Genomic DNA, 24,252 nt, shown 5'->3' on the forward strand with positions numbered 1-24,252 from the left:
TTTCCAACAATATTAATCCCCATTCCAACATTCAAATACTCGTTCACATTATAGAACTTTTTTTAACTTCTTTTCAACAAAGAAATAAACTTCCATAAAACTATAAAAATAAATCCTTAATTTTGGAAGGGCCCTACAAATGTAACAAAATATAGTGCAGGTTATGTTCAAAACTAGAAACGTTATAGAAATACAGTGAAGAGGAAGGAGTTGTTTGCTGTTTTTCTCACAGCTGTGTGGCGCCCTCTACTTGATAAACACCTCAACCAAATCTTTGATGAATATGGTATATTTCAGTATTCAGTAATATTTTCAGTTACAGTCATGCTAAAAAAGTATTTGGATAAATACTAAGCCACACTTTAATGTCATTATATAACAAAATATTAAACCAGAATACATTTATTTTAAAGACATTGTACAAGTACAATGTAAGTGGTTATTAAAGGGTTTGTTCACCCAATAATTAAAACTATGTTTATATATATATATATATATATATATATATATATATATATATATATATATATATATATATATATATATATATATATAAAATGCTGTTACATTTAACTATATGACTTTTTTTTTCAGACAAATACAATCAGTTATATTAAAAATGTACTCGCTAATCCAGGCTTTATAATGGCTTTGAATGGCAGCCCAGAATTTATATATATATATATATATATATATATATATATATATATATATGTCATCTGGTTGTTTAGTTCTAATTTTGTTATTGAGGAAATTAATGAAGACATTCCCTCAGTCCCATTTAAAAAACATTTGGGCACTCCAGCAAACACCAAGCCTGTGTCCAAGCCCTCTACAGACCTGAAAGACCATCAAGACCAAGACGTCCGCTCCAAAGTCCCTTCTGTGTGTAAAATCTCCATTCCATTCCTTATCTTCAGCTAACCAGGAAATGACCACACCAGGAAATCAGTCCTCTCCTAGCCTGACAAGCCAGACCCACATCAAGATGTTTGGTCTGGAAACTCACCATTGACAGGTCTCAATCCGAGGGGCGGGATAAACGGTTGTCTATCAAACTCCCTTTGCACGCGATAGGATAGCGCTACAACCAACCAGAGCAACGAAGGTGAAGCGGAGGTAACGTTAGCTGATGATTAAACTTTTGCCGTATCCGGTCGGCAAAACTCTGAACACATCTTCCCTTTTTAAGAATGACTTCAGTGCCGTTCTTTGTTCTTTTCTCAGAGAAAAGCTTAACTGCAATTCTTCCAGAGTCGCGGTCAAAGCTGATTTGAAAGACCGCCGTTCGCCAGCTTCTGTATTTGCTAATGGCACGCAGGCGGAACTCTGCCATCATTATGTTAAGCCCCTTCCACCGACTCTACACACGAATTGATTGGCCTGACCAGAATTTGTTTTTTAAAGCTCAGAAGGGTATCGAGAGTTGCTAGACGACACTCGCGGCAGATTAAATTTGGTCCGTCTAGATTTCTAGGCTAGTCCTCTCCAGAACCAGCAGGGAAACACTGGCTAATCGACTTTTGGTCAGAACTAATATGAGTTCCAGAGACCAATCCAGCCCCTGTTCCCGCCCCTGAGTCCGCTCCAGCCTCTGAGTCTTCAGAGTGCAGTGCTGGCGAACAGTGTGAAGAACACGGAACACGTGTCTAATATGGTTAAACAGAAAATATGGTAGCTTATACGCAATAACTGCACTTTTGGTTTAAAATATTAATGTTAACCATTTTCTTTCCCTATTAACGTTTGCTGCTGCATCCTTTATGTCTATGGCTTATCCCGATTTCTCCAACTACGAGCTACACCACGGATCACAGAAAATGCGTGGTGCATTACAATGCAATGTGTTAACGCATTGTTAATGCGTTAACTTTGACAGCCCTAATATATATATATACACACACACACACCTAAAGGATTATTAGGAATACCATACTAATACTGTGTTTGACCCCCCTTCGCCTTCAGAACTACGTTAATTCTACGTGGCATTGATTCATCAAGATGCTGAAAGCATTCTTTAGAAATGTTGGCCCATATTGATAGGATAGCATCTTGCAGTTGATGGAGATTTGTGGGATGCACATCCAGGGCACGAAGCTCCCACTCCACCACATCCCAAAGATGCTCTATTGGACTCAGTGAACTCCTTGTCATGCTCAACAAAAACAATTTTAAATGATTCAAGCTTTGTGACATGGTGCATTATCCTGCTGGAAGTAGCCATCAGAGGAGTGTTACATGGTGGTCATAAAGGGATGGTCAGAAACAATGCTTAGGTAGGCCATGGCATTTAAACGATGCCCAATTGGCACTAATGGGCCTAAAGTGTACCAAGAAAACATCCCCCACACCGTTACACCACCACCACCAGCCTGCACAGTGGTAACACGGCATGATAGATCCATGTTCTCATTCTGTTTACGCCAAATTCTGAAAGACAAAAATGTCCATGAGGATGGATACACAAGGGTCAAAACTAGCAACACACCTGATACTGTACACTCTCAGAAAAAAAAAGGTACAGCCCAGATAGCATTATGACATTGAATCAATGTTGAAATTCCATCAGAATCATCATTTTGGTTGAGGTTGAAATTTCAATGCTAAGTAATATTGGATCAATGTTGAAAATTCAATGCTAAAACCATATTGGACCAATGTTGAAAATTCACTGCTAAATAATATTGGATCAATGTTGATAATTCCATGCTTTTCAGTGTTGAAAAGACAAACATTGAATCAATGATGATGTTTGGTCAGCTTATTTCTCCACTGGTGAGGCTTACGGTCAATCTATCTGTCACATTATTCAAAACTATGAATCTTTTTAAAAGGTATACTATTTTCCTGCCGCCTGGCATGTAAGGTTGTCATTCTGTGTTTCATGTTATTATAATAATAATAAAAAAAAAAAAAAAAAAAAAGAACTTCTACCATAAATTTAGTCTATCAGTTTTAAATAAATTAAATTGTAGGCTATTATTATTATTATTTAAATCATGTAGAATGTACATGCATTTCATTATTTATCTAAAGAATACAGGGTTAATAAAGAATTTAGAATATTTGTCCCTATCGAATGCGTCACAATCCAATCCAGCAGGTGGCGGTAATGCACCTTCAAGACAACCACCAATCAGATGAAAGCAAGCCAGCTGAACCGAACAGACATCAAACGTGAAAAAGAGACAGGACAACGACCGTGTTTTTTAGAGGTAAGTAGGCCTACAAAAATATATTTATAAAATTCATCTAAATTTTAATTTAGTGTTTTTATTCATCTTTATGTTTTACAACTTGTGTGCTTCTCCTGAGCGAGTCAGAGTGAACTGCAATGTTAATAATAGTCACATGAACGCCCTCGTAAATTACATAACCAAGGGCCAGGATAATCTTAATACATTGAGTTTCAGTTTGTTTTTCACCAAACCATATCATATTTGTATTCATCTTTTTAAGATTGGCATATACACCGTGAATTGCGTCCAAATTCTGACTCGTGCAACTCTTTTTTTTTTGTCAATTTTGTTTGAATTTCTGGCTTGTGAGAAATTGTGTTCGGCACTCGTGAGAGTATCTCACAGCTGAAGCAGAACTAGAACTGATTGACCTGTTAGCTGTGAGGGGAAATACAATCAGTTCATAACTGCTTCAGCTGTACGATATCATCATGAGAGCAGATCACAATTACATCATTACAGTTTAATCTTTAATGCAGCAAGAAAAAAGAAAAGTGTGAGATCTTTAAGTTCTGTAGGCAGCTATATCAAACTACAGAAATTTAGTAAACAGTTGTGCCTCCAGTTCGTGTTGTAAATGGAAAAAAAAATCTCTTCCAAACCACCATGTAGCCTATACAGCTCCTCTTTTATTTTCTTAATTTAGCTATTTGGTCATTCATTTACTTGTTTCATTTTTATTCACTTTGCTTTTTAATTCATTCATTGTGTGTCTGAGGGTCCTTTAAAGTCTATACTAAAATGCATTAATAGTCCTGAATTTAATGTTTTAACTGGGATATCACGATTTTGATCAAATTTCAAGTTTCACTTCATTTTGTAGTAGGCTATATTTGTAATGTATAATTAATCACATTTCCAAATATTTACTAACTTCTTGTTGTTTTAGATACCGTGAATGCTGATAAAAAGAGGCATCAGAGTTTATCTTTGCTGGGACGGTGCAGAACTGGCTCCATTACAACCTGAAAGGCTTTGGGGCATTGCTCATGGTGGAACCCCCTGAGTTTGGAGTATTTTATTCTTTCTTCTACCTTCTTTCTTTCAGTCGTACTGTCTCATTTCTTTATTTATTGGCAAGTTTCCGTTTGTATTTACTTCCATTTTGCAGATGCACGTTGTCATGTTTTTCCAGGCTCTTCTCATTTGTGTTATAAATTCAGATGTAATTGTTTTAAGTTAATCTGAGATTTCCTGTTGTAACTTTGGGGGCATAAATAAAGACATTTGCATGTAAACTGAAGGATGGTGTTTACTTTGAGTGACTTTTTGATGCAAAATCATATCGACTGCAGCCACACATGGTCTCTGATCAAAATGAATAAAATAAAGAGACAAATTAACTGGCATAGAATCCTGCTGTACATAAAGCAAGATTGATCTATATTTCATAGTTAAAATAACATTATTTCAGGGTGCAAACCTGATGAAAAATCAACGTTAAATTTGATATTTTGATTGATGCATTAACATTGATTCACTTAAATAAGTGGTTTAATTTTAGTTGAAAAACTATTGATTTTAAGCCCATCTTGATCTATTTTTCATCGTTGAAATAACATTATTTCAGGGTGCAAACCTGATGAAAAATCAATGTTAAATCTCAACATTGATTCAATTATATTTTAGTTGATGCATTAACATTGATTCAACGCTGATTCACTGTTTGTCTGCTATCTGGGAGTGCTGTCACTGGGGTGGTACACTATAAGGTACAAAAGTGAAACCCATCCTAACCCCTAAATGGTACATATTAGTACCTTAAAAGGTACATATCAGTACTTTAAGACTGTATTAGTATCTTAAAGGTACATAATATTGTAAAGGTACCTTTTCGGTTTTGTACCTTAGGGTACCACCCCAGTGACAGCAATGTACCTTTTTTCTGACAGGGTATGTCACCTAGTGACCAACGTTAAAAAAAATAAATCAGGTCCCAGCCAGAGAAACAAAACAGACAGTCAATGTGTGGATACAACAAATAGTCTTTATTGGGACAGCAAGCACTACTAGAAACAGTGTTACTTAAGAAAAAAAAAACAAAAACAAAAAAAACTACAATGATGTCTCTGAAGCCGTTTGGGAAGAGGTTAAAGTTCGGTGACTTCACAGCAGGTCGCTCACACGGTCCTTCCTCCAAAAGAAGTCAAGCAGACACGTCCAGAAGATCACGGCAGTCGTCCGACCCACAGGAGAAAGTTATGGCACTCTCAGCAACAAACAGCAAAAGCTGTGGGAGATCCCGGTGTCACCGAGGCAGTCTTCACAGCAACACTGGGCCCAGGAGCCCAAGATGGATAATCCAGAGGCTAGAAGAGAGCACCAAGAATGACCACTAATGTCACAGATAGCAGGTCACACTTACACTGTAGTACGATAATATATAATTACGGCCCTTCAGGCAGCATTAGAGAGCGTTGCGGAAGGTTAGAGACCGTTGAGGGAGGTTCGAGGGTTAGAGAGCGTTGAGGGAGGATCGAGGGTTAGAGAGCGTTGAGGGAGGATCGAGTGTTAGAGAGCGTTGAGGGAGGTTCGAGGGTTAGAGAGCGTTGAGGGAGGATCGAGGGTAGCCACAGTCTTCGGGACAATACCAGCCACTGGAACCATCAGATAGGTATTGCTGAGGCTAAAAACAAGTGATCACCATGAACACCAACACCACAGAAAATGGACCCCCAGTCACAATATGTGGTAATAAAATATAATTACGGCCCTTTAGGCAACATTAGAGAGCGTTGAGAAAGGTTTGAGGTAGTGATGGGACATCTGAAGCGAGGCTCCGGAGCTTGTGTCGAGCAAAAAGGGGCGTTCCAGATGAAGCCCCGATTCGAGGCTTGTATCGTTTCCGTGAAAATCACGTGACGATGACAAACGAGGCCTCGTTTTCTGTTGAATACGTCATTGCTTCATTCTGAGTATCGCTTTCAGATAAAAGTGGTTTGAAACCTCGCGCCTCTTGTGGGGTTTGCAGTAGGCATTTGCATTGGTGTTGAGGTGTTGGTTGTATGTAGTAGCGATATCATTATATATCATAGCTTGTATTATATATTATATTACATTATACTTAGTTTAGTAGATTATTAGAGTAAATTATACATAGTTCAGTAGATTATTAGAGTAAATTAACCTATATCTAGTTGAAATAGCCTACCTATACTACGTAATTATATATATATCCTATATTAGTAGTAGGCTAGTGTTATTATTATATATATATTATTGCTATTATTATTATTAATAATATTATTATAAGACTAGACTGTATTAGGGAAAGCTTTTCCCATCCCTGCAGTTTGCTGTTCCACAATTCCAGTCCCATAAGCACTGCACTCACAATAATTTATTTACAATCATTCTGGGCATTCACTGTCATCACTAACCCAAAGAACTACTGAATAGTTGAACACAAAGTTGTGTGTTTGTGTGAGTTGTGTGTACATAGGTTAATACAAGCAGAGTAAAATACTTTATTAATACACAGGCAATAGAAAAAGGGTGTGCCCATACTATGACAATTTGGTTGCTCAGGATGAATAGATTTGTGTGTGATGCATTGCTTTGCACAGCAGGTGTCACTAGGGAGCACACTGTTTCATGAGGCTTCAGGTAAATGAACCTTTTGGTGAACCAATGGACTGGAAAGCCTCAGTGGTTCAGGAAGCCTCATTTGGCCATCACTAGTTTGAGGATTAGAGAGCGTTGTGGGAATCCAGCTGCAGTATACCGGTGGTCAACCAAAGATGCCTGGGAACTTGGGCTTCATGTGCAGAGCAGGAAAGTGCACTCAACACAAAATGGCAGCAGATCAGCCGTCACCACCCCTACTCTGTTCCAGAGAACCAGTTTTTATCTCCTTCAAACTAAGCATGGCCATCTGTTTGACAATTAGTCGCTAATTGCCAGTATCAGCAGCAATGCAGATGCAATAATAAAGTTACTCAGTCACAGGAAGTGTCATCCAAATATGGGCAGAAAGGTGGAGCATGGTGACAAGTACTTATGAATTAATTAAGTCACATTAGCAGGGGAGGAAGCACAGTCCAAATATGGGCATAGTCATAAAACAGGAAGCAGGTTGCCAGGTTTGTCCATGAACAAGTGTCTAAAAAGGGCCAAGCAGGGCAAATTAAGAAATAAAACCCACTACAAATTTGATGCACAGTACATAACCACTACAATTCAGAGTGCCAATATATTAATGCACACAGTAAACACCATCACACATAACACTGCACACAATAAGGCCCAAATGTCTCTGATTAAAAACAAACAAAAATACTGAGTCAACCTATGACATGTATGCCTATTAACATTCCAAGTTTGAATATAGGCAAATTAAAAGGTTTGGGAATTTTGCTTTTCTCTCTTTCAGTTTCTCATAATTAGGATGTAGACTGGTAACAAAACCAGGACATGACAGTTTGTATGATACACATACACACCTGCTCATCTAGTCCGACAACAATCCTTTCTGAGTCAACAATCCAGTCTCTCTACCCATCCGAGAATATTATGTGACGATTACCCTTGAGTCTCTTACAGCACTTTAATAATCTGTCAGGATGGAAAAAAGAGAGAGGAACCGTGAGGCAGATCTTTCTGGACTGATCCCAGATATAAAAAAGAAAACAGGTAATTTCTTGTTGTAGAAAAATGTCAACTGTTTTACTAAATCATTTTTAAAAACCATTTGAAAGGCATATTCATGAAAGAGCCAGACTGTATTTTCCTGTTGTTTTCAATTCTCATTTTCTCTGTAGGTCAGAATGAGGATGTGGCGGGAAGCTCTGTGATCTTGTTTGGCTGTTTTAGTGACAATGAACAGTGTATTGAAGACACGATGGCAGCAGGAACAGCCTATGTAAGACACCATTCGGAGAAATGTTTCATTTAAGGATCAGGATTCTGAAAAATAAATTCTCAGAGGAGTTTAAGAAAGGAAGCTTCAATCTCATTCTCATGTAAGTCTGAGTGCATTTACTCATTTCACTGCTGTTCATTTCACGTATTATCAGACCTAAAAATGCCCCATTGAAAAGTTGATAATTTGTATTATTAGGTGTATAACTTGATTCTTTATCAGTGAAACTATCACAATATTTTGTAGTTTATCCAAAGAAGACTAGAAATAAAATATTTGGTTTGTAACAAGTCCACCTGGTTACTGCCGGCGTCACTTCTGATGTCATACGTAACACATGCGTGTATTACAGCTTCACTTCCGAGTTACGATAGGCTCTCTGTTTCTTCTTCTGTTCAATTTTAGACGCTTGCAACATAGTAAAAAAAAGCGTATATTAATATTGGGCCACCATGATGATGATCAGGTAGGCAATGATGAATTCTGAATGAAATATTACCTCTGAGCAATGACAATGTGATCTGTGCTTATCTTTGCACATGGCCTGCTCCATTTGGGTCGTCAAATGCTTCATTTAAACTAGAAAAACAAAGGAAAAACTTTTAAGCAACATTAATACATTAAACATGAATGATCTTAAACCTGATCATCAGGCTTATCTGCATGGTTTACCTGCCCTAACAATTATTTTTGAATTGGTCGTTAGCAGTTAGCATTTAGCATTGTATTAACCTACATCTTTTGTGCATATGCAGTTTTCAGCTGATAGTAGTTTGATTTGCCTAATGTTTCAGTGTATTTTAAGAATTGGGTATATGTATTAATTTACTCAACTGATGAATTTTAACAGTTTAGTTAAAATAATGATTAAAAAAAATATAAAAAAAAATTAAATGACCCCTCAATAGGCTATGGTGAATAATGAAGGTGTAATAGTAGTAATATATAGTATATATAATAGTAATAACTTATGTAATAAAATAGTAATAACATTTGTGTTAACTTATGCCATAGCCACTGTCTGATTTTCATGTCAATGTTTCATGTCAGGCACAGCACAAAAAAGTGGGAAGGAAGGACGTTTTACACATTTTCTGGAAGTGCTTTCTTCTCCAATAAGACAAGCGATGCATGCACAAACATAGTTTTATTTATGGTCTTATCTTGCCTTTGAATAGTATCCTCTAATTTCCATGAAACATTATTTATCCAGGGTATTCTCACAAAAATGCGTATAAATAGAACGAGTGTGCAACGTCGTGGAATGTATGTCTATGGCACGCTGTTTTTCGCGTGCACATGATACGCATTTTATGGCGTATTATACATACGAACTTGTTTTAAATATTATACCTGTAACAGCTTGGTGCTAAAATCATATTTTGCATATTTGATTTATGCATATTAATGAATAAAATTACTTGATTGTGTATATTTATAAATACTTTTACCATGACAGTGGGGTTTCAGCTTGGTCTTAAAGCACATATGGCTACAATTGTTTCCCTCATGGTGTCTGCGATAATGCAAAAAAAAAAAAAGTCCTAAATATAATTATTATCACTTAAAAGTGTGTGTGTATGTGTGTGTGTGTGTGTGTGTGTGTGTGTGTGTGTGTGTGTGTGTGTGTGTGTGTGTGGCGTGATGGCGGGCTCTTTTTTAAATGCTATTGTAGGCCTTCTGTTACTTTGAAGGTTACATTTAGGGCGTTGTATCTAACAGTGTCATATCTAAAGAAAAAATGTATTTATTACTCGTTACCACTTTTTAAAAGTAATATTATTACTTTACATATTACTCCATGCCTAAAGGAATTCCTTAAACTATCCATTATATTACTCATTACACCCCTCAAGGCATTGAATGCCAGTCTTCTTGTCAACTTTTCTTCTGACAAAATAAAAGTAATGTCAACATTTCCAGCCACTGAATCAAAGCAAATAAAAGTCTTTAAATGAAAGACTGTTCACTCAGCAGCCATGGTTGCAACATCTCCGGGCAGCTCCTGGACGTGATGTTTTAATACAGAAGACTAATTTTGATTCCCTCAGGATTTTTCCATGGATTTTTATAATTTTATAAATTATAGTTTTCTGTGGTAATAATACCCAGACATAGGTCAATGCCTGACCCCAGTGGCAATCATTGCACAGCAAAAGACTGCAATGTATTGTCTCTATAGTTGAGAAACCCATTGACTGACCACAGAGTTTATCTACCTTCCATACACCAGCCGCAGCTGCTATCTTGCGGTTTAGGCCCACAACCCCAGGCTCAAAGGGACACCACCTGCGTATGATTACATATGATATAGTTTGTCTCTGCATCATCTTCTCCTGTGTTTTCATCAGGAAATGCTGTACTCCTTTAGATGTGTCATAGCTCCCCCTAACGTTTAACAGAGAACATATTAAAAATTCGGACCCCAGAAAATTCTGTTTGGCAAGGAAAGAGTTAAACAAACGTGTGTGTGTGTGTGTGTGTGTGTGTGTGTGTGTGTGTGTGTGTGTGTGTGTGTGTGTGTGTGTGTGTGTGTGTGTGTGTGTGTGTTAGAATGTTTGCTACAGCCCTAGTTTTATTCAACCTTAACAAATAGATATAATAACTCTTAATATCAAACATAAAATAAACTGACAGATCCCTATTGTCCACTAACAAACATTAGATCATTTAACTACAAGGTCATTGTAATGGGGTTTGTAGATGGGAAAAAAGGAGGCGGGAATCGGAGAACATTCAAAGACTTTAAATCAAAAAAAAAAAAAAAAAAAAAAAAAGCCGCTTGAGTCTTTCCTCATCCGCGCTACTCCAACTCCTCAGCACCGCGATCCCCATCCCCCTCTCTCGTCTTCCACTGTCGTCGCTCTTCCTTTTATGCTCTCATCACTCCGCCGTGAGACAAGACCAGTGTGGCGCACAGCTGCCGCTCATTAACACTCGCCACCAGCCCGCTCTCACGGTCCCTCGCCTCGCTACTTGCCATAGTCATCTTATTCCGCCTGTGGGAATTAAACATTGACTTTGCCATTATTAGCGTCATGATGTACTGTAGTTATGTATTTTTCTTCTGTTTCTGCAGATGCTGCTTTATCTGTGTGTTTGCAGTGCTAATAAAAAATAAAGGTGAGCATTTAAACACCATATCTAGAAGTTAAAATCAAGTATAAATGTCAGATTTTGTGTTTACAGTTACAGTTTCTGTCATTTCAGTGTGTCTGCAGGTCACAGTAGAGGCTGTTATTGCTGGTTCCGTTGTCTTGCCATGTTCTTCAACCAAACATGATCTTAAACTTCAAGACACTAATGTGCACTGGAGACATAATAACAGCAAAATTGTGTATGATATAGTCAAGGGTGAAGATTTAGTAGTGGAACAGGACCCACATTACAAGAACAGAATTGAAACTTTCCCATCGGAGTATAAGAGAAGAAACTATTCAATTAAACTCCTCAGTCTGACAAATGCTGATGCAGGAGAATTCAGCTGTTTCATCACAACCCCATCTCATTATAAACAGGAGACTATACAACTGCTCATCATCGGTAAGCAAAACTGGTTGAATGTTTGAGGATTTTAAAGGGGGGGTGAAACACTCAGTTTCAGTCAATCTCATGTCAATCTTGAGTACAATATAGAGTAGTATTGCATCCTTCATATCTACGAAAAGTCTTTAGTTTTATTATATTTATAAAAGAAATATGGGCTGTACCGAGTCTTTCCGGAAAAAACAGAGCACCTGGAGGCGCATCGTGTGGACGGAGCTAAAGAATGACAAGCGCAAAGCCATGACGTTCTCAAGCGTGGAGAGACCCATGGCTATCGATCTCAGCTAATAGATATATGATCCAGGCTGAAATAAATTGAACAGGTGAAACAGCAACAGCAGGACATCCGTCTCTGTGGTATGTACTGTATTTAGTGGCCTGTCAACATTTGTGTGTCTTTACTCGCAGTTTATGAGGACATGATTCGGTTTATGGACTATTGTATGACTATTGTATGGACTATTGGACTTCATAGAACAAGGAAATCATCAGGCCGTTTTTAGGAGAGAGAAGAGAGCGATGTACAGATAAGTAAATTTTGTGAAAAATACAGTTTTTTTACACGCGAAACATGAACTCATGTTATATTGCACACTGTAAACACAATCAAAGCTTCGAAAACACGCGAAGAACGGGACTTTTAAATAACACAAAATACTTCGCTGTTGACTTTAGACCAGGTTTTTGTTGGTCTATGGCACAGTCCTTTTCAGTTCCTCAAAATTGCAACGTGCCTGAACACCTCGTTTTCAGTCCAGCACGCCCATGGATGAACAGATGGGCAAGAGCGCATTTGCTATTTAAAAAACGTGGCGTTAGACATAAAAAAACGTATACCTGTATCGGGCTGAAACTATCAAAACTGATACTGCACCTGGTATCGCATTATGCCAAGTGTATGATAGGGCCCAATAAGTATTTGACAAACTGCTGATGCTCCAGTCTAAGTGCAGCTATAAATTATTAACTGATGTTGTTTTTATCCCTCTGCTGTAATGTAGTTTTTTCATTATTATTTTTTTTTTTTGTAGAATCAACAGTCGAAAAAGAAATCGAAAGAAAAGAAGTGGGAGCAGACAGTCAGGGGACATCATGGAACTGGATTTACATTGTATCAGCTGTATTAATATTGCTAATTGTACTTATATTGTTTTTGTTAATTTACTGTAAAAAAAGAATTCAAGCTTCCTCATTCTCTTCTGTACGGACTGAAGAAGAAAGAACAGTGCAAGTATTGACAAGTCAGGTCTAAAAGTTTCACTTTTTCTGATTCATTGTTACATATTTATTTTATTCTCTCTGGTGCAGAAAATATTGTTTTGTGTTGTTATATTCTTGCTGTGTGAGTCTGTATGTTGCTGCCTGAACAATTCTGTACACCAAGTGTTCTTTCTTCATGTAGTGTTTGCTAGTATTAAATCTATTTTTATCTATTGTTTTACCATTTGAGCAGTACAGTCCCAAATATAGGATTTTTATTTCTGTGCCCCTGAGAGTACTGTACCACATATTGGATTTAGAATGTTCAGTGACCTCACATAACTGCCTGAATCAAACTGTATACTTATACTTACATACAGTACTATACTAGCATGCATACATTGCACTTACATTATACCTGGGCTACACTGAAATGTAATGTGAGAAGTTGGTTGTGTAATGTTGTCCTGGGTCGGAGGAGGCGGCAGCGACCCCAGCAATGTCGGAGATGGTCTTTTATTTCGAAAGCTGTGCTCTTCAGGTCTCACGAGCCACCTAGAAGGGGACAGTGTGAGGTCACCAGACCAATAGTAGGAGCATGCAACCATAGTACCATGGGCCATTTAAACCCCCTTATTGCTAGGTGTATTTGGTACATACCAATATATATATATATATATATATATATATATATATATATATATATATATATATATATATATATATATATATATATATATATATATATATTTGTAAATGTATATATTTATAAATAGGCATATTTTGTATCATTAATTTGCTGGTTTTGATTCTTTTGTTGGAAAGGTTTTTTTTTTTGCACTTTGTCAATATAGCACACCTGTAGATGACCAAGATGATAGGTAATAAACATCACCATGCACAAGTGTATTTTTGAGTTGTGTGCTTTTTTTCTACATCACGGACATTTACCACGTCCTAGAAGCCAGCTGAAACTAAACTTCTTCACTACATTAAATCTACTTTTTTTGTGTTATTTTATGTTTATGTTCAAATTAGAACTGCTATACAGCTCTGCAGTCTAATGTCAGAAGAGCACAAGTTGTTAAAGATGCACAAAATTGGGTGTACTCTTGGATAGCAATCTTTCATTTAAAAAAGTCACATTTCTAGAATCTGTAAAACTGCATTCTTTCATCTTAAAAATATATCTAAATGATGACATACTATATGCTCTCAATGACAAAATGCAGAAAAGTTGGTTAATGCATTAATGACTCAAGGCTAGATTATTGTAATGCTCTACTGGGTGTTTGCCCTGCACGCTTAATAAACAAACTCCTACTGGTCCAAATGCAGCAGCTCGAGTTCTTACTAGACCCAGGAAGTGTGATCACATTAGCCACATAACCCTGCACTGGCTCCCTATTAAACAATGCATACATTTTAAAATCTTGCTAATTGCTTACAAAGCACTAAATGGTTTAGCTTCCCAGTACTTGAGCGAGCACTTCACATCATAGTTCTTCACGTCTGTTGCAGTCTCAAAATTCTGGCCAGTTGATAATACCAAGAATATCAAAATAATCTGCAGGTGGCAGATCCTTTTCCTATTTAGCACCTAAACACTGGAACAGTATTCCTAGCATTGTCCGGGAAGCAGACACACTGTCAGATTAAATTTAGACTAGGGTTGTAAAGGTATGGCAGTTTATCATGATATTAACATGTATGATTATAATATTCTGCATCTTCTGCCCTCAGCTTGCGTTTTCTAAACTTTGCTTTGGCAGCGAGTTAAAGTCCCAGTAAAGGTCATAGACGGAAGTCAGGGTCAAACTTTCTTTACTTTGACCAATTTGTGAAACTGCAACACAAATGAACAATGATATTGAGAAAACACTATCTCGTACAATGTTACAGTCCCTTATCCCAATGTAATATGCACTATGTAAGATGCATATAAATTGCCTTTACAAAACATAGAACATATGATGTTAAAGTAAATACACAATCTAGCATCACAATTATGTTCCTCAAGTTACATTTATCACATCACATGTAAATAGATCTCCAACATTTGCCTAACTTATCAAATTACACAGTCATGTATTTTGCATAGCTTAATCTTTTAAACTTACAGATTGTGCCTTGTTCAAGAGCGAAACGAAAAGGATGGACGTGGATGCACTTCAATACACTGCACCATGAGCTCTGAAATCCAAAATGGCTGATGCATTACTAAAAGCGACAGAATTCTTAAAGTGACCACTAGGTGTCAGCATTGACAAAGTAAACAATATAACTGGGGCCAGGATACTGCATATTTACCAATCCACGGTTTTGGGGGTGGGGGTTTTGGGGGTTCATGACTGTTGACTAATTGATTAAGTAATATGTAATTGTGGTTATGGGTTTTGAATTAATTTTGAATTAGTTAATAGTCATGTGCTTCAGAAAGTATAGTCATCATAACACAATGATACCTTTATAAATCATAAGCTAATGATTAATTAAAGCAGACAACTGGAAGTTGAAATACATGGCTTTGACCCATTGTGGTAATTAACACATTAATTTACACTATTAATTAATATAATATGTTTTTAAGGAATTAATACATTATAACATTTAATTAATGGCAATTAATATAATATTTAATCTATTAATCATATAGAATCTTCATTAGTTGCTGATGCAGTAATCATTAATAAATGGTTTAGTTCTTCATGAGTCATACATTAACTCATGATTATCTGTGCAGTAGTTAAGCATGAATTAATGTAAAGTTACCCATATTGTAAAGTGTTACCAGAATTTTTTTTTATATATATATATATATATATATATATATATATATATATATATATATATATATATATTTTTTTTTTTTTTTTTTTTTTTTTTTTTTTTCCCACGTTTTAATTTACTAATTTAATTACTGAATATGTTGTTACATTTCACGATTGCATTTCAATAATATATCTGTATTAAATCATAGAATACAGACAAATTACATCAGACAACAAGGAATCGCTGAGGAAATAAAATACATTTCAGAAAACTATTATTCTTAAATAACACTAATAATAATAAATAAAGAATACAAATAAATTAAGATTGATCAATTGATTAGGCTTGTTTTTTATTATAAAAATTTGAATTAGTTTGCCCCATCTAAGTCATATCCCAAATTTCAAAGTTCACTTGGTTAATTTGGTCCAGACCAAAAAAAAAAAATTGATGAAAAGATTTGCATTTTTATCACCGAACCTAAAGGCATAGGGATATGTTCACAAGCTGATTGTTTGGCTTTTATAATGTATTGCCTATTTCAAGACGGAACTTACAGAACATCCAAAACAATGCTGTGTGCTGAGATAAATGCTCTGGTTGTATGTGCGTACATATGATGGGATTTTGACCAGCTGAGAACTTGTGTAGAGCTGGGCCGTGTCTTTGGGCCGTGTTGTGTTCATATATCATTCAAACCGCACCAGAGTTAGTTTTGAAGTGGACCGAGAGCCATCTTTTTTTTTAGCTGTCTCAGGCTGCTTTTTTGGTGCGCACCAGGGTTCAGATGCCGTTCACACTTATTCAAATGAACCACAGTAACAGCAAATACACCAGGGTTCATTTTAAGCAAACTAAACATGCCAAGTGTGAACACAACCTAAAACACCAGGTGTAAACAGTCTCCCTTGTCTACTTGTGATCGAACAAAACACATCTTAACACGAGGTGTAAACAGGGCATTCGTTTTAATGACTCACCTGACTTTTGCAGAAGAATCTTCTGGGAGAAAAGCACCAGCCACCTGTTCAGATAAAACCAATGAGATTGACAATTGAGGAATTTAAATGTCTTGTATCCTTTTTAGTAAAAAAAAACTAAGGAACGGCATGCTGCTGATTCACTGGCCTTAATTAGATTTTTTTTTAAATCAGGAGTTTAAATTTTTTTTGAAGACATGAACAATTTGAGGTGTTTTGTTACACACACCTCCACCATATTCATGATGTGGAAAGGCAGCCAGGTCAAGCCGAAGGTGATGACAATAACCAGGATTAGTTTCTTACTTCGGATCTGTCTACGAAAACGTGTCTTGCGAATTTTGCGTAGGTTACACACATAGTTGCCTATGATCAGTCTATATGGCATCAAGAAACCCAGCAGAATTAGCAAACAGTGCTGCAGTATCACCTAAAACAGAGTGAGGTCATATCATGTGTAGAATCATTTAACATAATTTCCTTTTAGATATAGAGTTTGTCTATTTATTCTAAAAAGTTCTTGATTTGACCACTTTTATAATTATTGGAAAATATTTATCAGGTAAATTTAACTTACATCTCGTGGATGTGAATGTTTACCTTAAATATATTATGCAAGTTGCTTTCTGGGTGGGGGAAGGGTTTTGTCCCCCTCAGTTCAAGTCATGTTCTGGGGGCACCACAATGCAACTGAAAGGTCACTTTACTATTAGCGATTAAAAAAAAAAATAAGTGCATGCAAATTGCACGCCACTGTCTTTGGGTGTACTGCCTCGGCGATGGAGAGTCAGAATTTCTTCTGGATAGTTCCTTTTTTACAGGATAGTGTCCTGGTACACTAAAGGCCTTGTCACGATTTGTGCTCTAATGCTCCCTGTTCCTCGAGACCCACTGTCTTGCAAAGTTTCACAACTGGCTGTTGTTTGGAAAAAGTTTAAAAAGTCTCAGTTTACGCATGTAACCATGATTCCCCAAGAATAGGGAATGAGATGCTGCATCCCCAAGGGGTCACTATGGGGAATGCCTCCGGCATGATAGGTGTCTGAAGGATGAGTCTGAACACGACAATGAACTTTATATTGGCAGGCCTATGACATCACCACTGGTGTGACTGAGAGTACAAGAGGGCACCTGTGTAAAATGTCACCCACTTCTTGTCTGAAGGAGACATGTACAGGAATACCGAAAGCATGGCAAAGGGATGCAGCATCTCGTTCACACTCTAACCTAGGGTTCCTCAACTTGGTCCTGAAGGGCCACTGTCCTGCAGAGTTTAGCTCCAACCCTAATTAAACACACCTTCCTGTGATTTTCTAGTGATCCTGAATATCTTGATTAGCTTGCTCAGGAGTGCTTGATCAGGGTTGGTGCTAAACTCTGCAGGACAGTGGCCCTCCAGGACTGAGTTTGAGGAACTCTGCTCTAACCCAAAGGCAAAACGATGAAAGCTCAGAAAGACTCATTTTAACTGGCACTGCAAAGCTCTACTAACTAAAGGCTTCAATACACAATGACTCTCATAATGAGAGGAGGCCTAGCAGCACTCCACACTGAGGTCAGTACCTAACTGCCTAGCCAAGCTCCTAGTATGATGACTCTCTAACTTGACAGGAGACTTAACAACTCCATATACTCAGGATATCTTGAAAGGAGGCTCACAAAAAGCCTATCACTCGCACACGCTATCCTAGTGAAACCCAAGAGAGTGGAGGCCTCGGTAAAGACAACTCTCTTTAATGAGAGAAGGCCTGATAATACTTGCAATACCCAATAAGGCTCACAGAGAGCCTAAGCACTCAGTCTATGGCTGAGCTCATAGGACGAATACAGTACGTCTTTATGCCAGGTTTCAAGGAAGTTTCTATTTTACAGGGCTAGGAGCCTTCCACAATAATAGGACTCTGGTTCAAGAGCAGAGAACAAAGAGGCTACCAATTTATATCCAGGCTGAGCTTAGAAGGCCTTAAGATAATGATGAGAGAGAGAGAGAGAGAGAGAGAGAGAGAGAGAGAGAGAGAGAGAGGCCTAAAATTAAATATCGAGAAGCCTAACAACACTCCATACCCAAGTAATAACTGGGGTAACGGTAGTCAGTCTCCCCAGTTATTGCTTAGGTATGGAGTGTGGTTAGGCTTTTAGATATGAGAATTTCCTGTGAGGCCCCTGCTTTTAATAGGCAGTGTTGTCAAGTCAATTCTCATAAGCTCTCAAAGAGTCCAAAAACCAGAAACCAGAGAAGGCTTGATAGAGCCTAATCAACTTGTACTGTATGCAGGTGAATTTTTATTTAATTTTTATTTTTGAGAGAGAAAGAGAGAGAGAGTCCTAGTGCTTTAAACACACTTGTGCAAACACTATCTACTATCCCCTAAGAGAGAAGAAAGGAAAAAGCTCCTTATCTGTCTCTTGTAGTCAGTCTTGTGAATGCATCATCTAGCTTGCTCAAAGAGTCGATGGCATTCCAAATGCGCGTCCCTCATCCCTTGAAAATAGGGACAGTGCAAACTGAGCTTTTTATAGGAAATCCTCAAAATGCTCACATTTATTCCCTCAAGAACTAAACACGAATGCTTCTCACTCATGTACAAAAAAAAAAAAAAAACGACTCCTAAAGACAAGTAAGAGGAGGACATTTTGCACTGGTGCCCTCTTATATTCTCGGTCAGACCAGTGGTGATGTCATAGGCTGCCATCTGCCAATGTCAAGTTCATTGTCATGTTTAGACTCATGCTTCAGACTCCTGTCATGCCGGAGGCTTTCCCCATAGTGACCCCTAGGGGACGTAGCATAGAGTTCCCTTCCAAAAGGGAAATACCTTTTTTCTTCCATGTATGTTGCCACTGGAAGGATTCAATCACCACTTTACACATTTATGGGGTCTCTGCCAACATGACGGTTTGGTAAGTGAACTTGATAAATGTTTTAGGGATGTCAAGGTGTTACTGGTTTACAACCTTTCTAACCTTGTCCAGCTCCACCTCTGTGGATCTAGTGAGTGGAGTTTAACCTAAGTAGGTTTAATGTACTGTGTTGATAAGGTTACGGTTTAGTTGAAACTGTTAGCTCCACAAGTTAGGTCCAGAGGTGGGGAGCTGGATGTCAAGCTCCATCTGTTGGCTCTCAGTGAGAAGCCTCTCCATGTTATAGTTTTTTTTTCCAGTGATACAGATCCTAAGTCTAGTATATGCAGATAAATCATACTTTAACGATTAACTTGATGGCTACTTCTCAGGGTGTTTCTCAGCCTATTACATGAGATGCTTTGATAGGTTCCAGCATCCCAGTGACCTTACATAGGACAGATGGTCGGTCCTGTCTCCCCCTAGAGGCCAATGACAGTACTGCATTCTAGTAGATAGAAAGAGGGCTTAAACTTTGAAAGAAGTTTAGGTAATTGTGTTCAAATATATGTAACCTGTTTCATATAATTATAGTTGTATGGTGGTTTCATTTTTACTTGGCTCTTGGCATTTAAAATGGCCAAAATGTGGTCGGTTCAGTTGTGGTCGGTTCTGACTTCCTGTAAGTGGCGTGGCTGTGTTGTGTGAAGGACAGCACCATGTCTTTTTGCAGCTTCTTTACTATGAGTTTTGACATTAAAGCATGCCATTAAGCATTTCACATGATTAAATTTTTTTTTTTTTTTTAAAGTATATTTTGTGCATAATTATGTTGGACATTTCAGAATGTTGTCGTTTGTGAACACGTTATTTTTCTTTTATATACTTTGCTTTACTAAGCTGGAGTTGGTCCAGTTTTTCATTTTCATTTCATCTCCTTAAAGATAACAGAAATGACATATGTGTGTGCTAATCTTTTGCTCTCCTTAGCAGAAGTATATGCAGTGTGGTTTAGCTTAGTACATATACCTGCAGTTCCTGTGAGTTGGTCACTTGGCAAAAATGACTCATATGTTCTCATGTTTTTTAGACAGGTGGTTTACCCTTTAGCAGAGTTCACATTTGCTTTAGACATATCGCCGTCAGGTTTTCTTTTCTTTTTTTTTCTTTTTTTTTTTTACTTCAAATGGAAAAAGAATGGTAGTATAGTACGTGGGTGGTGTTTTACCACTTTGATAAAATGATTGTTGTTGTTTCCTTATGTAGATTGAAATAAAAATAAATACAATAAAATAAAATAAGGAAAATATCATTTTATATACATATTTATCTTTTTATTAATTACGCATAAGTCATGAATTTCTATATTTAAAAACAAAGGTGACCTGCTGATATAAGGTCAGACACAAGCTCTTCTGTTTATGATTTGGGCAGAAAAGCACCGGTTCTGTTCAAACTCTTCACAAATGGAGGAAAAGACCACCTCAGTATACTGAAAGAACAACAGGACAACCACTATTAGCATTTACATCTGTTTTATGAATCAAACAGTGATAAAAATCAGTAATAAATCTTAAAAGTAATGAATAAATATATAAATGCAAATTAAAAAATATATTTTTCTTGTTTTTTGGGCATTTTACCACTGTCTTTGTCTCTTGAAATTGTTCCAGAGGCATAAAATGAGTCTGGTCTAAATCTGTCTCTTGATGTTTTACATTTTTTCCAGAATAGCAACATACACCTACAAGAGAAGAGAAGTATGTTCATATTTTACAGATTAAATTAAATGATATTAAAGAACAGAACTCACCAATGACCACAATGACCAGAACACCATGCATCAGACCAGATATGAAGATAATAATCATCCATGGGCTCTGAATCTGGTCAGTATGATTCCGCTCGATATACTTCACCACAGTGTGATTCTGACACTCGGGCAGTTTAGTTGGTTCTGTAAAAACAGCCATAGACTACATTTCAACAACTAAAGCACTGATCCTCCATATGACCTGATCACTGAATGCTCACTCACCGATGATGTAAAGTGTGGTGCCGGCGCTGAATTTTGGAGGGGCTTCAGTGGTCATGCAGTAATAAATGCCTAACTCGTCAACAGTGACATTTATTATGAATAGACTACGTTTAGATTGCACTGAATATTTGGGTGGGAATTGTATTTCATAGAAAAAAGGAGTTGGTGAAGTTGAAAATAACCTCAATATCATAACTGGACGATTCGGTGGTTTCAGTCGCATCCAATAAATCTCTTTTTCATCAAGATCACAGTTTATAGTCACATTTTGTCCAAAATGTGTTAGTTCTGTTAACATTTCTACAGCTTGACACCATACTAATAGACCTGTGAGATAAATAAATAGATAAATCAAACATGCATAGAGTGATAAAAAATAGGATTTTCAGGAACTTGATCAAGTACAATAAATATTCAATAAATGACACTTACAAATGAGATGGTGTATGATGTTTCCACAACTAAAATGCATTACCTGTGAAATCTGGTTGCTTTCACAGATGCTTTAAGATGGAACTGCACTTTTCGAGCTTTGAAACCAAGAGAGGGTGATTTTAGAGCAGCCAATGAGAGGAAGTGACACTCAGACCGCATTCAACAACAACTTTTCAATGGCTCATGTGAGATCATTATCTTTATAAGTTACAACAAGTTATAACAAAAGTGGTCAAATTTTGCCTGAAGACATTAATATTGGTGTGTAAACACAAAGGCTGTTCAATTTAATAAAAGATCCCTGACCAAAGACCAAAAGATTTATTTAAAAGTAATTTCTCCAATGAAAATCTAACGGAAGTGAAACTGAATTTGACATTCTGATTAACATATGTTATGTGATAGAAACATCAATAGCCATTAAGCTGTGTGCTGTGACTTTATAATGTGCCATTTCCATTTTATTTGACCACAGAAACTGAGCCTAGCACACTTCTCTCTCTCTCTTCAATAAAATCTAGCCTTAAGTGAAACTTAACACACAGTACCAGTTGTCCACAAAGTCTTCGTTATGGCTTACGAAAATGGAAATGTTTCAAAATGTCAATGTTTAGCCACTAGGGGGCGATGATCTCTGTGATCCCATGAACCAGTGTCCATATGTTTTTGACTTCATCTCAGATCAGTTTTATAAATTGTAGACATTTAATTACACATTTGTAGGCTATAATAAAAAGGAAAAGAAAAGTTGTAGTTATACCGGGACTGTCATATAAATAATATTATAATGAGAACAATATTGTAATAAAACATTGTGAATTCTCTGGGGTTGGTTGTTGTTTCAGTGCTTTGTTGTTGGAAGAATGCCTCTACAGCTTAACGTTACACATTCTGACTAGCACATAAATTCAAGTTCAAGCTTCACTTGTGCATTTGTGTTATTTTGTACAGATATATGTCGTAATATTAAGTTGTGTTGTACAAATATCTGATTAAAGGTAACTATGCAACTTTCCGTCCACTAGAGGGCGCCTATTCAAAACAAAGGCACAGTTTGATGACGCCGAGTTTGAGCGCAGCATCTTGGGACATGTGGTCTTCACCTCACAGCCGGTGGAAAAGAATCGGGATAGGACTCTGGCAGGAATCATGTTCATAACATCATAACAACATGCCAGCAGTGTCGGGTAACAACCGGGCCTTTTCAAGTTTTTTCACTTTGCAAGCACCGCTCACAATTTCTTCAGGAATTGTACATTCTAGATAACGTTACTGTAGTATGAAGCAGAGCAGGACCGAGTGTTCTGGAGCTGAGCAAGGGTGCTGGAGCGATTGTTACACAAACAAACGGCTCGCGAGCAGCAGGACTCATATTATGATGGGATACAGTCGCCAGGCGCCCACGCTATTTCCCCTTTTCCAGTCATAAGTATGAGGTAAGGCAGCTCTGTTTATCATGGTAGATACATGTAAGTGTCACAGAGTGACCTAAAATGGCGGAACTTAAAATGGCGGAACCTAAATTGGCGGAAATTGTCCGCCCGGACCATTGTCCATGGAACACGCGACTAGTTCCGGTAGCTCCGGGCAACTAAAAGGGAGTGTTATTGGGCACAGGTGTGCGCATGGACGTGACGGTCGATGGTTGGACAAATTAGAGCAAAGGAGGCATATAAAGAAGGTAATGGGAGAACAGGAGAGGGTGGAGTTGATTCCGGCAAACGGGGGCGGGGGGGTGGAGTTGATTCCGGCAAACGGGGGCGGGGGGGTGGAGTTGATTCCGGCAAACGGGGGCGGGGGGGTGAAGTTGATTCCGGCCAACGCTGCAGGGTGAGTGAAGTCGATTTGGGCGATCGCTGTGGGTGAGACAGAGCGATCGGTGAATCGGAGGGACGTCTTGAGGCGGATGATACAGACTGGGCGAAGTGAGAACAAAGTACTGGGCTGAAGAAAACATGAGCTAAGTGTTTGAAGCATTCGTTGTTGAAACAACTGTGTTGATATGTATTGTTACTGCCTTGGAGAGATTGTTTACATTGAGAAGTCATTGGGAACGTATTGAAAAGAGGAAGGAGCGTGCTGAAAGATCGTGGTCTTGACGTTTTCATATGGTCACCCTCTGCACTGACCCTTTCTACTATCCAGGACTTATTTCCCGGCCCAACGTGGTGATCCTGACCCTAATTCACCGTGAGTGTGTGTGGAGTACAGTGGGTGAGTCTTTCTTTTGATGTGTGTCCACCTGAAGAATTATAGTGTTGTGCTGTGCAAACGTCGTCAGCGATCCCTCCCTAGGTCAAAGAGGAAGCCCTGCATCAGAGGAAGCGCTAAAGCCGA

At 37.7% G+C, this 24,252-nt stretch overlaps 1 long non-coding RNA gene across 3 annotated transcripts; it reads right to left on the bottom strand.

Annotated features, from left to right (window-relative positions):
• Nucleotides 1–20,795: 20,795 nt before the first annotated feature.
• LOC137040520 (uncharacterized) lies at nucleotides 20,796–23,386 on the bottom strand. 3 transcript variants are annotated; one of them, XR_010897928.1, is made up of 4 exons: nucleotides 21,913–23,386; nucleotides 21,256–21,807; nucleotides 21,086–21,186; nucleotides 20,796–20,934 (listed from the first exon to the last, which is right to left on the bottom strand). It is a non-coding gene; the product is annotated as an uncharacterized lncRNA (long non-coding RNA). The 3 variants fall into 3 exon arrangements; XR_010897927.1 differs by having other exon boundaries at nucleotides 21,256–21,399; nucleotides 21,481–23,386; XR_010897926.1 differs by having other exon boundaries at nucleotides 21,256–23,386.
• Nucleotides 23,387–24,252: the final 866 nt, after the last annotated feature.

This window comes from Pseudorasbora parva, chromosome 14, assembly GCF_024679245.1.
Source record: "Pseudorasbora parva isolate DD20220531a chromosome 14, ASM2467924v1, whole genome shotgun sequence".
NCBI lineage: Eukaryota > Metazoa > Chordata > Actinopteri > Cypriniformes > Gobionidae > Pseudorasbora > Pseudorasbora parva.